The sequence below is a fragment of the Oncorhynchus mykiss genome, chromosome 4 (assembly GCF_057628025.1).
Source record: "Oncorhynchus mykiss isolate SJ-2025 chromosome 4, ASM5762802v1, whole genome shotgun sequence".
Classification (NCBI taxonomy): Eukaryota; Metazoa; Chordata; class Actinopteri; order Salmoniformes; family Salmonidae; genus Oncorhynchus; species Oncorhynchus mykiss.
Genome location: NC_143025.1, coordinates 41,998,379 through 42,012,745, shown reverse-complemented (window position 1 = coordinate 42,012,745; position 14,367 = coordinate 41,998,379). Strand labels below are relative to the sequence as shown.

General features: G+C 43.3%; 1 long non-coding RNA gene across 4 annotated transcripts in view; it reads left to right on the top strand.

Moving 5' to 3' along the window:
* The window catches only part of LOC149984018 (uncharacterized), a 156,758-nt gene that overhangs the window by 114,546 nt on the left and 27,845 nt on the right, over positions 1 to 14,367 (top strand). Inside the window, exon 1 of one of the 4 annotated variants that reach the window (XR_016495277.1) lies at positions 7,240 to 9,721. The exons of the other annotated variants lie outside the window; for them this stretch is intronic. This is a non-coding gene — a long non-coding RNA (uncharacterized LOC149984018). Of the gene's footprint in view, positions 1 to 7,239; positions 9,722 to 14,367 lie in introns of those variants that run through there. 4 annotated transcript variants of the gene reach the window in all.

Sequence of the window (14,367 nt, the reverse complement as noted above, 5' to 3'; positions counted from 1 at the left end):
AAGCATTAATACAGGACTAAGATTGAATTCTACTATACCAGCTCTGACGCTCGTCAGATGTGGCAGGGCTTGCAAACTATTACAGACTACAAATGGTAACCCAGCTGCGAGCTGCCTAGTGATGCAAGCCTACCAGATGGGCTAAATGCCTTTTATGCTCGCTTCGAGGCAAGCAACACTGAACTATGCATGAGAGCACCAGCTGTTCCGGACAGCTGTGTGATCACGCTCTCCGTAGCTTATGTGAGCAAGACCTTTAAACAGGTCAACATTCACAAGGCCATGGGGACAAGCGGATTACCAGGACGTGTACTCAGAGCATGCGCCGACCAACTGCCAAGTGTCTTCACTGACATTTTTAACCTCTCCCTGACCGAGTCTGTAAAATCTACATGTTTCAAGCAGACCACCATAGTCCCTGTGCCCAAGAAAGTGAAGGTAACCTATAGCACTCATGTCGGTAGCCATGAAGTGCTTTGAAAGGCTGGTCATGGCTCACATCAACACCATCATCCCAGAAACCCTAGATGCAGTCCAATTCGTATACTGCCCCAACAGATCCACAGATCTGCCCTTTCCCACCTGAACAAAAGGAACACCTATGTGAGAATGCTGTTCATTGACTACAGATCAGCGTTCAACACCATAGTACCCACAAAGCTCATCATTAAGCTAAGGAGCCTGGGACTAAACACCTCCATCTGCAACTGGATTTTGGACCTCCTGACGGGCCGCCACCAGGTGGTAAGGGTAGGCAACAACACATCTGCTACGCTGTTCCTCAACATGGGGGCCCCTCAGGGTTGCATGCTCAGTCCCCTCCTGTACTCCCTGTTCACCCACGACTGCGTGGTCAAGCACGACTTCAACGCCATCGTTAACAGTAAGACTTTCCTTGGACTTGGAACAGTGTTTTTGCCATTTATCACATGTAACACAATGTCCCCATTTATTTAGTTGCCTTTTAGTCCTGACTATTTTTTTTCATACGTGAATTCCAAATATCTCCATCTGCTACCTCAGCGTGAGTTTCTTTATGCATGTGATGTCAGAATGCTCTCACTGTTCCAAAATGTGATTGTAATGCAGCAGGACAGTTAATCCGCCCTGCCCTCAAACCAAGGCCCGCTACCTGTTTTTATTTATAGGCTGTTTGAATTTGTCAATTTCAAATTATTTTCCAACATGTTTTTATTTTCTAACATCAGTTTGACTTGAGGTGTGTTCCTCCTCCTCATTAATTCACATAAAAGTAGGCCATTTCACTTTTGCGGACAATACAATTTTTTTGTCATTACTGACCCTGACAAACTTCCCTAAGCACTTCCCAATTGTTTCTGCAAATCAAGTCTGCCGAAATTTGCACATCTCCAGTCAAAACAGGACCTGAACACACTGTACGCTTGTTTATTCCATGTGTAACTCTGTGTTGTTTGTGTCGCTGTAACGGCTGTTGGCGGAAGAAGGTGAGGACCAAAGCACAGCGTGGTATGTGTTAATGTTTGTTTATTGACACTGAACACTAAATACAAAAATAACAAAGGGAATAACCGAAACAGTCCTGAAAGGTGAAAAACACTAAACAGAAATCAACTACCCACAAAAGACAGGTGGGCAAAGGCTACCTAAGTATGGTTCTCAATCAGAGACAACGATCGACAGCTGTCCCTGATTGAGAATCATACCGGGCCAAAACAAAGAAATACAAACACATAGAAAAAGAAAATAGAATGCCTGCCCAAATCACCCTGACCAACCCAAAAATAGAGACATTAAAAGCTCTCTACGGTCAGGGCGTGACAGTACCCCCCAAAGGTGCGGACTCCGGCCGCAAAACCTGAACCTATAGGGGAGGGTCTGGGTGGGCATTACTCAGCGGTGGCGGCTCTATGAGGGACGTGGACCCCGCTCTACCTCTGGCTCGGCCCACTTAGGTAACGCCTAAGTAGAAAAAGAACATAGAATGCCCACCCAAATCACACCCTGACCAACCCAGAAATAGAGACATAAAAAGCTCTCTACGGTCAGGGCGTGACAGTCACACTGCTTTGCTATATCTTGGCCAGGTTGCAGTTGTAAATGAGAACTTGTTCTCAACTAGCTTACCTAGTTAAATAAAGGTGAAATATATATATATTTTTAAATAAAATTTAAAAAACACACATGTTCACATTTTCCGTCTGTTCCCCACCTCGCATTCATTGTTGTTTTGTTTACTACATGATAATAACTTTGGAAATGTGTGCGTTTATATCAAAGTAAGTGCCTTATTACATTATAATAGTTTCTGTATGTCGTGTTATGTTGTTTCTACTGTAGCTCACTGTATGTATGGAGTATAATATATCTGTGTGTTTTCCTTATAACCGCGGACACGCAAGGTACTAATTTCATATAAACTTTATGGTATATTCAATTGTGCTTATGTAGCTAGCTACATTCTTCTATTAGCTCTGTAAAACAATGCTAATTGCCTCAGAGAAGTATTAGCGTCTGTTGTATTTGGAAGCTACCCTGGCCTGTTTTCATTTGGCCTATTTAGCATAGCTCTGTTCTGCCCTGCTCTGCCCTGCCCTTGTGGAACTCAACAGTTACTGTTTCTTACTGTTATAACTCATTTGGGATTTTGTCAATGCAATATATTATTTTTTTAGCAGTGTTGTTATGTTACTTCTTTGTAATAGTGTTTTATTGCTATATCCCGATGTTGTATTTTTATTACTAATAATTCCTCTTTATTCTGTACTGTCAGAAACCACAAACAGTATTGGCCAATATCATAACTGGAACTGGAGCTGGACATCTTTTGAGCTGAAGATTGACTGCTTTTGCATGACAGCGTACACTCCTTAACAGTTTTACTGGATGGAAACACAGCAAGAAAACACATTTTATTCAAGTATTGGTGAAGGTTTTACTAGAGGGAAAAAAAAACAGAGTATGCATAACCCATATTTCATATTCCTGCAGTGATTGAACAAAAACTGCACCCCCCCCCCCCCCCCTCCCCTCCCCCACCCCACCTCTAAAGGCATAGTATCATGGAAGGTCACCTGTGAAGTCACCTGTCATGTCAGTCAGCAATTGCTGTAGATGTGCTCAATAGTGCTTGAGCATATGATACTCCCCAAAGCATGGTGAAACACATAGAGGTGTATCACAAGCTAAACACATGTACTTTGTCAACCTCTGCTTCCTTCTCCTGGTGCCAGACAGGCAGGCTTTGCAGTACCTCTGTGTGCGACTACCTTGAGCAGCAGTTTGAGGCACTTTGCAGGGAAAATGCCGTGTAGTGAGGCGTAGGGGATTGTCTGCAGGAGGACGACCCCCAGTGGATGGGCGCTGAGGAGTGTGGTGATCCTCCAGCAGCTCTCTCATGAGGTATTCTCTGTACCTTTGGTATGTCATTACTTTACCTATGGGGGAGAGGGAATGGGGATGGTGAGGGAAGGGAGAGGATGATGAGGCAGTGGGTAGGTGGGTGAGATATTGTCACCATAATTGCAAACTGGAACTGTATGTGATTTGTATGTGAACTGCATGTTCAATTACAAAAAATACCTTGTTCAGTAATCATCTCACCTGTTAGTTGTCTGTGAACTATGTGGCCAATGAGGGCAGCAGAAAAACATATTCTTTTACAGCTTGGTAGTTTTCCGAGTGCATTCCAAAAATATGTTCATCATGTCCACCTTATCCACTGCCCCCATTTTGAGGTTATAGTCAAGCACGCAGTCTGGTTTCATCTTTCTCTCTCCCGTCAGATGGTCCACCTTCCCTGTGGCCGACATAGTTGCTGTATGATCAGTGGAGAGGACATGGACGTCTCGTTTGTCATGCCACTTTACTGCCGTTGACCTTTCTCCTTGAACTCCACCTCCCCTCTCTGTATCTTCCTGCATCCGAATGCTGGCATCCCCTTCCTGTTCGACCTGACTGTGCCACAGGCCCCTGTGCTGCTGGAGAGCAGATGCTGGATGCTATACCAATTGTCCACATACAAAGTGTGTCCCTTGCCGAGATGAGGAGCCAGTATGGTCATCACCGTGGACCCGGACACCCCAAACCCCTCATAATGTTGGATGTCATTGGTGGACACTGTGTAGACTATAATGTCCTGGACAAATCCTGTCTTCACGTCGCACATGGCAAAGAACTTGACCCCTGTGCCTTTTGAAGGGAATATATTGACGTAACGCCAGCCTACCCTTCCATGACATCAAGGACTCACCGATGCATTGATTCTTGTATGGCACAAAGACCCGACCAAATGCTGAAGTCAGGCTGGTATGAACATTTCTTATTTTATGTAACAGGTCATTTAGGTTGGCAGTAGCATTGTTGACGAAAATGCAAGCATCGCAGCAGAACTAGGAAGCGGTCTTGGGAAAAGAGGGTGGCAAAGAAGGGAGTTGCAAACATAGGATCTGTGCTCCAGTATTCTCTTAGGGAGTTTTGATCTACTATTCCCATGAGAAGGACTGTCACCAGGAAGGTATACATTTCACTAATTGTGGTTGTCACCCATTTAGGGAGTTTCCCCCTCACTTCTGGCTCTGTCTTCTCTTGTAGCTCCAGGGCATAGCAATTGGTCTCCTCTACTATGTCTCCCACCAGCTCCTCTGTCAGAAACAACTTCAAGCACTCTGCCTCAGTTGGAAATGGCAAGGAGTATTGCACTCCAGACTGGGACTCATCAAAGCAAACAGCAGGGCCAGGAAGGGTGAAATGGCTGGCGGCCTTCCAGCTTCCTATAACGAGACAGGGCGAGACCAAGATACAGACATAGGAGGCAGATGGTTCGAGTCTCTGATATTTATTGTACAACAAGGGGCAGGCAAAAGTTCTTAAACCAGGTCAGAGTCTAAACGGTACAGGGCGGGAGGCAGGCTCGAGGTCAGGGCAGGCTGAATGGTCAAGCAGGCGGGCTTAGTGTCAGGGCAGGCAAGAGGTCAAAACCGGCAGGACTAGAAAAAACAGAGACTAGGAAAAACAGGAACTGAAAAACACACTGGTAAGCTTGACAAGACAAGACGAACTGGCAACAGACAAACAGAGAACACAGGTTTAAATACACTGAGGGTAATAGGGAAGATGGGCGACAACTGTAGGGGGTGGAGACAATCACAAGGACAGGTGAAACAGATCAGGGTGTGACACTACCACAGAACTCGGGCACTGCATCCACGGTCGGTCTGCCTCCATCACCACCAGCATCTTCAAATGGAACTGGGACTTCGTCAGTGGACAAGGGGTCCTCAAATTCAGGGTTCTCAATGGCTACAAGGTTGGGGGGCTTCTCTTCACTGTCACTGTCAGAATCTGATTCCTGACTTTCATACTCAGACTCATTGTCAGAATTTATAAAAATCTCCAGAATTTCTGCATTTGTGAGTTGCCTCCTTTTGAAAGATATTTCTAATGCTACAGCTTAGCTCAATAGCTACATACATAAACAACAAAATTGAATGGCTCAGGGTGGGAGTGAGAGGTCACGTGATTGACTGCTGCACGTGCCACTTGTATCAATAAATCACTGTGAGAAAATGTTTTGTGTGGTAATTGTTTATTTATTTACTGTTTTAGTCACGTCTTTAAATACGGGTGACAAATCATGCACTCCGATTCTTGCTTAGATTGTAATGGGCAGAGTTCAATGAAAAATCCATATCTCAGACTGGCCAATGAAAAGAAAAGATTAAGGTGGGAAAAAGAACAGACACTGGACAGAGAAACTCTGCCTAGAAGGCCAGCATCCCGGAGTTGCTTCTTTACTGTTGACGTTGAGACTGGTGTTTTGCAGGGTACTATTTAATGAAGCTGCCAGTTGAGGTGAGGCATCTGTTTCTCAAACTAGACACTCTAATGTACTTGCTCAGTTGAGCACCGGGGCCTCCCACTCCTATTTCTATTCTGGTTAGAGACAGTTTGCGCTGTTCTGTGAAAGGAGTAGTACGCAGTTTCTTGGCAATTTCTCGCATGGAATAGCCTTAATTTCTCATAACAAGAATAGACTGACGAGTTTCAGAAGAAAGCACTTTGTTTCTAGCCATTTTCAGCCTGTAATCGAACCCACAAATGCTGATGTTCCAGATACTCAACTAGTCTAAAGAAGGCCAGCTTTATTGCTTCTTTAATCAGAACAATAGTTTTCAGTTGTGCTAACATAATTGCAAAAGGGTTTTCTAATGATCAATTAGCCTTTTCAAATGATAAACTTCGATTAGCTAACACAACGTGCCATTGGAACACAGGAGTGATGGTTGCTAATAACGGGCCTCTGTACGCCTACAGTATGTAGATATTCCATTTAAAAAATCTGCCCTTACCAGCTACAATAGTCATTTACAACATTTTATGTTATTTTAATGGACAAAAAAAAAAACTTTCTTTCAAAAACAAGGACATTTCTAAGTGACCCCAGACCCCGAACAACGGCGGTGTACGTTGTGTGGAAAATGTCCAGATCATGTGAAGTTAGTTGTCCAAATTGGATCTGAGTAAAATCCAGACCTTGCCTCGTAACTAGTTTCGCCCAGAGAACTTGCCCTAAAGACAGAAACGGCCATTTCTGTCCCGAGGGTATAAAACATGTGAGTTAAGAATTAACATTATAACTAGGTGACCATGAGCTGCATCCAAGGTCCAATTAGTTGTAACCCCAAAACGCAACACGAAGTTGAAGAAGACAAAGGAACCTTTAAACAATCTATGCTACGGATGAGTAGCCGTGTCTAAGAGGGTGAATTCAAGCAGGCAGGACCACCCGGTTATTCTCTCCAAGGAATTGTGTGTCTACACTGCTTTCATTCCCACGCTGGAACTACCTATACGGCTGATTAGCCGTCCTCCAAAGACCCCTCTTTCAGAACAAGGGCGAGGAAACAGACCACTAAGACAAAGAACACTGACATTGTGAGGACAATCAGAGAGTTACACCCAGTTACCAAAGAAGTGCCGTCATCAGAGGAGAAGGCGAACCTGGTCCACGAAGAGACCACTCCATCGGAAACCTTCGACACGTAATTGCATAATTTTATTCTGACCCATAAGAGCGGCAGTTCGGGGCAAGGTTAGGGTTCAAATAAGCAAAGTTTACAAATGTAGCCAAGTCTGCTTTTCTCTTGTGCACTCTCTCTTTCTCTCTCTTTTGAAATCGCCATTTTGTGTAACTTGTGTCATATTTTGTTGGCCCGCTAAGGACCTGTTTCATTGTATTAAGTTCTAATCAATAGCCTAGTCTGTGTGTAGGTGTATCTTTTATTGCAATTTTAGCTTGTTAAATAAATAATCAACTCAATTGGTGTGGTACGGACTAATTTTAATGGCACTCGGGTTTGTGCAGTTTCCAGGATTATGCGACGTTCAGAATGAGACTGTAGAGGAAATGAATTAATAAGCGACTGTTGTAAAATCGATATTCTGGTATTCTTTGAGTTAGTTTGGGATATAGAAACTCAATAAAGCCAAACTTTCCCATGGTGCCCAGGTTACTGAGTTAATAATTACCTCATTCATTTAATCACTCTAATTATAAAGTTTTAATCATTCGATAAACAGCAGTCGTCACATTAATCAAACCAATGTCCCGAGACGGCCTTACTTAAAAATGTATTAAATCATTTCCCCCTCAATCTAGACACAATACCCTATAATGACAAAGCAAAAACAGTTTTTGAGAAATGTTGAGTTTGAATGAATTGTCCATAGAGCTCAAAGACAGGATTGTGTCGAGGCACAAATCTGGGGAAGCGTACCAACAAATTTCTGTATCATTGAAGGTCCCCAAGAACACAGTGACCTCCATAATTCTTAAATGGAAGAAGTTAGGAACCACCAAGACTCTTCCTAGAGCTGGCAGCCCGGCCAAACTGAGAAATCGAGGGTGAAGGGACTTGGTCAGGGAGGTGACTAAGAGCCCAATGGTCACTCTGACTGAGCTCCAGAGTTCCTCTGTGGAGATGGGAAAACCTTCCTGTAGGACAACCATCTCTGCAGCACTCTACCAATCAGGCCTTTATGGTAGAGTGGCCAGCCTGAAGCCACTCCTCAGTAAAAAGCACATGACAGCCCGCTTGGAGTTTGCCAAAAGGCACCTAAAGGACTCTCAGACCATGTGAAAACCAATATTGAACACTTTGGCCTGAATGCCTGGAGGAAACCTGGTACCATTTCTACATTGAAGCATAGTGGCGACATCATAATGCTGTGGGGATGTTTTTCAGCGGCATGGACTGGGACACTAGTCAGGATTGAGGGAAAGATGAACGGAGCAAAGTAAATAGAGATCCTTGATGAAAACCTGCTCCAGAGTGCTCAGGACCTCAGACTGGGGTGAAGGTTCACCTTTCAACAGGACAACGACCCTAAGCACACAGCCAAGACAACGCATGAGTGGCTTCGGGACTAGTCTCTGAATGTCCTTGAGTGGCCCAGCCAGAGCCCGGACTTGAACCCGATCAAACATCTCTGGAGAGACCTGAAAATAGCTGTGCAGCAACGCTCCCCATACCACTTGACAGAGCTTTAGAGGATCTGCAGAGAAGAATAGGAGAAACTCCCCAAATACAGGTGTGCCAAGCTTGTAGCGTCATACCCAATAAGTCTTGGGGTTTGTAATCGATGCCAAAGCTGCTTTAACAAAGTACTGAGTAAAGGGTCTGAATACTTATGTAACTTGGATATTTCCATTTTTGTTCTTTATACAATTGCTAAAATTTCAAAAAATCTGTTTTTGCTTTGTCATTATGGGGTGTGTTGTTTGTTGAGGGGGAAAAACTATTTAATTCATTTTACGTAACAAAATATGGAAAAAGTAATTGGGTCTTTTCAAATTAACTTTATATAGAATACACTGCATATTCACATATAAAATATTACTGTCCACCGCAGTTAATGGCGACACTGACATGGTATATTTTACCGATCATTTGGAGTTCCATTAGATTCCCTGATATATAACAAAAGATGCATGACGAAGAATATGCAATCAATATATATTTATGAGTTATTGCAATCATATATTCATGATTTGATCAAAAAAGTCAGGAATGGTCTTACGTTTAATTCGACTAGAGAGGAAATTCTTCGTTACCGTCAATATGTTGGCATGCATAAGAAAAAATCTAAGAAGTTGTTCATTCTAGAGCTTGTTGTTTTTTTGCTTGAGAAAATTGCGACACTGCAAACGAGCGTTGAACATGCTTGATACGATTGTGAAGTCCCAGAGGTTATCAGTGCACAAAATAGAGAAGTTGCAATCAGAACTTCAAGCATGTGAAAAATAACATGATTTGACGACCGACCGGCTAGATGCCCTAATGCAGTATCCCAACTCCTGTCCTCGAGTACCCCCAACAGACAAAAACACATGATTCAACTTGTCAAGGGCTTGATAATTAGTTGAATCCGGTGTGCTTTTCTGGTGCTACAACAAAAATATGTACTGTTGGGGAAACACAGCCCTAATGGATGGAGCTGCCTACCTATCTGAAGGAGAACTGTACTACCAGCTACTGTTTTTGTGTGTGACTTTTTGTGTCAGTGTGAAAATGGAACCAAAGGAGGCCTTGAGGATGCATCTCTCACACAACCGTGGGCCTGCTGTGTGCCTGCAGAATAAACTAATGGTCATGGTATTTTGCTATGACTTCTACAACACTGCCACCGAGAGTTTCACCTTGACGGACAGACGAATGGACTTCATTAACAACAAGTAAAGGTGGATCTAAATGCATTTTCCTTTGTAATTTGCGGGTTAATGTCCCTTTGAATGCATTTGCTTTATCAAGCTGGAATTCCATTTTGCTGAGACATGTTTTTGATGCTGCGTACTGCATTTTTAAGTCATTTTGATTGTTAATATGAAAGTTTAGTTAGAATCGTATTTATTATACTGTATATCACTCAATGGCCAGTTTATTATGTATACCCATCTAGTACCGGTTAAGACCCGGTACTAGATGCCTCCAGAACAGCCTGAATTCTCCGGGGCATGGAAACTTTGCTCAGTTGGTATCAAGTGACCTAACGTGTGCCAGGAAAACATTCCTCGCACCATTACACCACCACCACCAGCCTGTACCGTTGACACCAGGCAGGATGGGGCCATGGACTCATGCTGCTTATGACAAATCCTGACTCTGCCATCAGCACGATGAAACAGGAACCGGGATTTGTTAGACAAGGCAATGTTTTTCCACTTCTCAATTGTCCAGTGTTGGTGATCGTGTGTCCACTGGAGCCGCTTCTTCTCGTTTTTAGCTGATAGGAGTGGAACCTGGTGTGGTGATCTGCTGTAATAGCCCATCTTTGACAAGGACTGACGAGTTGTGCGTTCCGAGATGCTGTCTGTAGGAGCGAACCACTTTCGTGAACTGGGTGGTGTACTTAATAAACTGAGTGCATATGTGTGTGTAATAATATTTCACATAATGATATTATCATGTGTGTGTGTGTGTGTGTGGCTTGTGTGTGTGTGGCTTGTGCCCATATCATCAGTATCTGCAGTGGAGGGCCTCACACGTTTAGTGTCATTAGATACTGTATATCCTGATTATGGAGGGTCAGCATTTTGGCCATGAGATGGAGAGCAAAGTTCACCACTGTCATTCATCCGTGCCCAATGTGTGGTAACAGCATAATAGCACTTAGAATACCACGTCGTCCACATGCAAAGACAAAGTGACAGGAATCAATATACGGGAATGAGAGATAGAAGGAAGATTTAATCAAGAGAAAGCAGCTGTTTAGTCATGGTGGTGTCATTTCAGGGTAATTCATAGACTCATCTTTTTGTCTTATACGGTTCTAACTAAACTTTCATATTAACAATCAAAATGACTTAAAAATGCAGTACGCAGCATCAAAAACATGTCTCAGCACTTCCAATGTGAAATTTGGTCGCTCCCTCTGTGAAGTGACACCATCACTTAAGGAGACTTGTAGACATGCAGATGATCAGTGTGTGCGTGTATGTGTGTGTATATGTATATGTATATGTGGTGCGCGTGTGTGCGTGTGGGTTTGCATGCATGTTTGACAGCAGATAAGAGAAGTACAACTTTGCAAAGTGAACGTTATCAACTTGACTCAGGTTGCCTACACTTCATGTACTCCTCAATCCTATTGTCTCAATGTTGCCTTGTCTTGCTGCACAAAGGCTTCATTGTCGAGAGTAATTTGTGGATGTCAGGAAATAAAGTGTACTAGATCATACTGAAGTCTTGGGGTTCAGGTTAACATTTCTGCTCTAATGTCTCTATGTCCCTGTATCCCAGAGCAGAGCAGGATCCTCTGTGATGGACTGCATTAACAACAATACAGAGTGATGAGGCGGTGTCTATCCCCACAATAACCTAATAAAAACCCATGACGAACCTCAGAAATGGGCAATTGGGATATATATATATATACTTTGGGGCGGCAGGTAGTCTAGTGGTTAGAGCGTTGGGCCAGTAACTGAAAGGTTGCTAGATCGAATCCCCGAGCTGACAAGGTAAAAGTCTGTTGTTCTGGCCCTGAACAAGACAGTTAACCCACCGGATGTATCAAGGAACTACATCTGTTCATAACCTCCTCTCTGGCTGACTTGCTCTCATGACATGTAGCCTGACTGTTCTGAAGCTAGTCTCTCTAATTAACTCAATCAGAAGAACCACCACACAGCATCACAGGCCTGTTTGAATCAAACCACCATCACCATGGCAACTGTGAAAGGTCGGGCACAGACAGGAACCTGTGTGTGGAGTCAGTGTCACATTCACCCTGCCATCTCCTGAACTGAGTGGGAGGCCCCAGTGCACAACTGAGCAAGAGGACAAGTACAGAAGTGGCGACTGGTGTTTTGCAGGTATTATTTAATGAAGCTTTCGCAATTATGGAATAATTTAACAGCGCCAACTGCCAGTTGAGGACTTGTGAGGCGTCTGTTTCTCAAACTAGACACTCCAATGTACTTGTCCTCTTGCCCAGTTGTGCACCTGGGCCTCCCACTCCTATTTCTATTCTGGTTAGAGACCGTTTGTGCTGTTCTGTGAAGGGAGTAGTACACAACGTTGTATGAGATCTTCAGTTTCTTGGCAATTTCTAGACTGACGAATTTCAGAAGAAAGTCTTTGTTACTGCCCATTTTCAGCCTGTAATCAAACCCACAAATGCTGATGCTCCAGATCCTCAACTAGCCTAAAGAAGGCCAGTTTTATTGCTTCTTTAATCAGGACAACAGTTTTCAGCTGTGCTAACATAATTGCGAAAGGGTTTTCTAATTACCTCCCCTATATCTGTTCACAAGCTCCGTCCACTGCTTCTGCATTAACTGTCTTACGTCTGTGTATTACCCAGTTCTGACGCTGTTCTTGTCCTGTTCCATGTCTGTTCAAATACTTCTACTAACTGTACTATTTGTGACATAAATTGAGTATGTAGTATGCTTATTGGTAATAGTATGGATATAGTTAGTATGCTAAAACTTCCCAGATGTCGTACTAAGTTTGCCAAAATATGAAGTGTGCAAGCATTGCACACTATCACTGATGTTAGCTGACAATTTGTTAGCTAAGCTAGCCTTACGAACCACATAGCATATCATTACAGCCGTTGCTTGTATGTACCGGTATGTTAGCTAGCTACCTAAGTTAATGTTAGTTGGCTACTAATACATCGAACTTGCCAGTATATTAACTATATGCTTTCTAACTAACTACCCAAAGTTTATTGACTTGATTATTCACGTCACTCTTAGCTTGGATATTGTTAATGAAGTCGTAAGATATCTAACTAGTCATTTGTTAGCTAGCAAAAAGTTAAGTTAAGTAAAGCTAGCAAGAAGTTGCATAGCAACAGCATCAACTTCTCGTAGACAAGAGAAGCACAAGTACACTCAACTGAAATGATACTGTTCATTTACAGTATACTATAATCACCTTATAGTATGTAGAATATACTCATTAAGTATGTAGTATACAGTATGTTAGTATGGGTATTCGAACACAGCTCTAGCAGGACATATAGGATAAACATAACTGGTTCAGAGAAAAGCCTGGCGACATGATGGTATCATGCCTATTGTATTACAGTACAGCACATACAGCACAGACCATATGATCTTACCATACAACCTGCCACCATACTGAGAATGACAAAATCACTTGTGCACAGTACTTATAATAAAGCAAAATCAGAAATGTGGTTAGCGTTGTGTGTGTTTTGAAGGAGAAAGGGAGTGGGTGGCTAGATAAGCTGTGTGTAGTGTTCCCCTCCCCTCCCCTCCCCTCCCATCAGGAACATATGTCTCCCCAGCATGTGTCAGGACTGAGTCTGGCAGACTGTGTCTGGCACTGGGAACTAAGGCTTTAGACTAGAGAGACGCTCTGACCAAAATGGCATCCTATTCCCTCCATAGTACACTACTTTTGACCGGGACCCATAGGGCTCTGGTGAAAAGTCAAAAGTAGTGCCCTATATAGAGAATAGAGTGCCATTTTGGACGCAATCTAGGACAGAGTGGGGGCTAGTTTTCTCCACTCAAAGGGTCATTCATAGTACCAATATTAGGCAACGCTTGCTTTGAATGTTGCATCCATAAAGCATGTATAACCTTGTACTATCATAATGTCTAATTGCCTGCTACAAATGTACTGTACTAAAAAATACGTGAACGTAATCACACACAGAGATACATGTATACTGAACAGATGTACACACACACGGCAGATGGCCTCGAGGTAAGAGCATTGGTCCAGTAACTGAAAAGCTGCTGGTTCGAATCTGACAAGGTGAAAAATCTGCCGCGTGCCCTTGATCAATGCACGTAACCCCAATTGCTCCACGGACGCTGTAAATAATGGCTGACCCTGGCTGTGACCCTTCTTGCCAAGGGTATCTCAGGGGGAGTTAGGATATAACAAGAAAATAACATTTCCAATTCACACAAGTACACACTTGTGTGAAGTAGGACAAATATAGTGTGTGTGTACTCTCCCCCTAAGTATAACCGGCTCACTGAGGTGTGTCATTAAACTGTCTTTATAGTTTGTCTTTCTTCTTTGGTATATTTTCCCCAGATGCACATGCTTCATCTTTCATCATTCACACTGACACACATGGATACGAGCCTGGAAGCTGCTGTAGCCTCTAACTAGGGCCCTTCATGCACACACACACGCATACACAAACCCGAGCCTTGCAAAAAGACATGTTCAAAAACAATTTTTGACACAAATAGGATTCACAAGCACACGCAAACACACAGACATTCTCTCACAGCTCCGACACCCTCCTGCTCATTACCAGCGATAACTTCAGCTCTCATCATCTGAGCCTAACACACTGAACACCGCACGGCAACCCCCTCTACACACCCTTCCT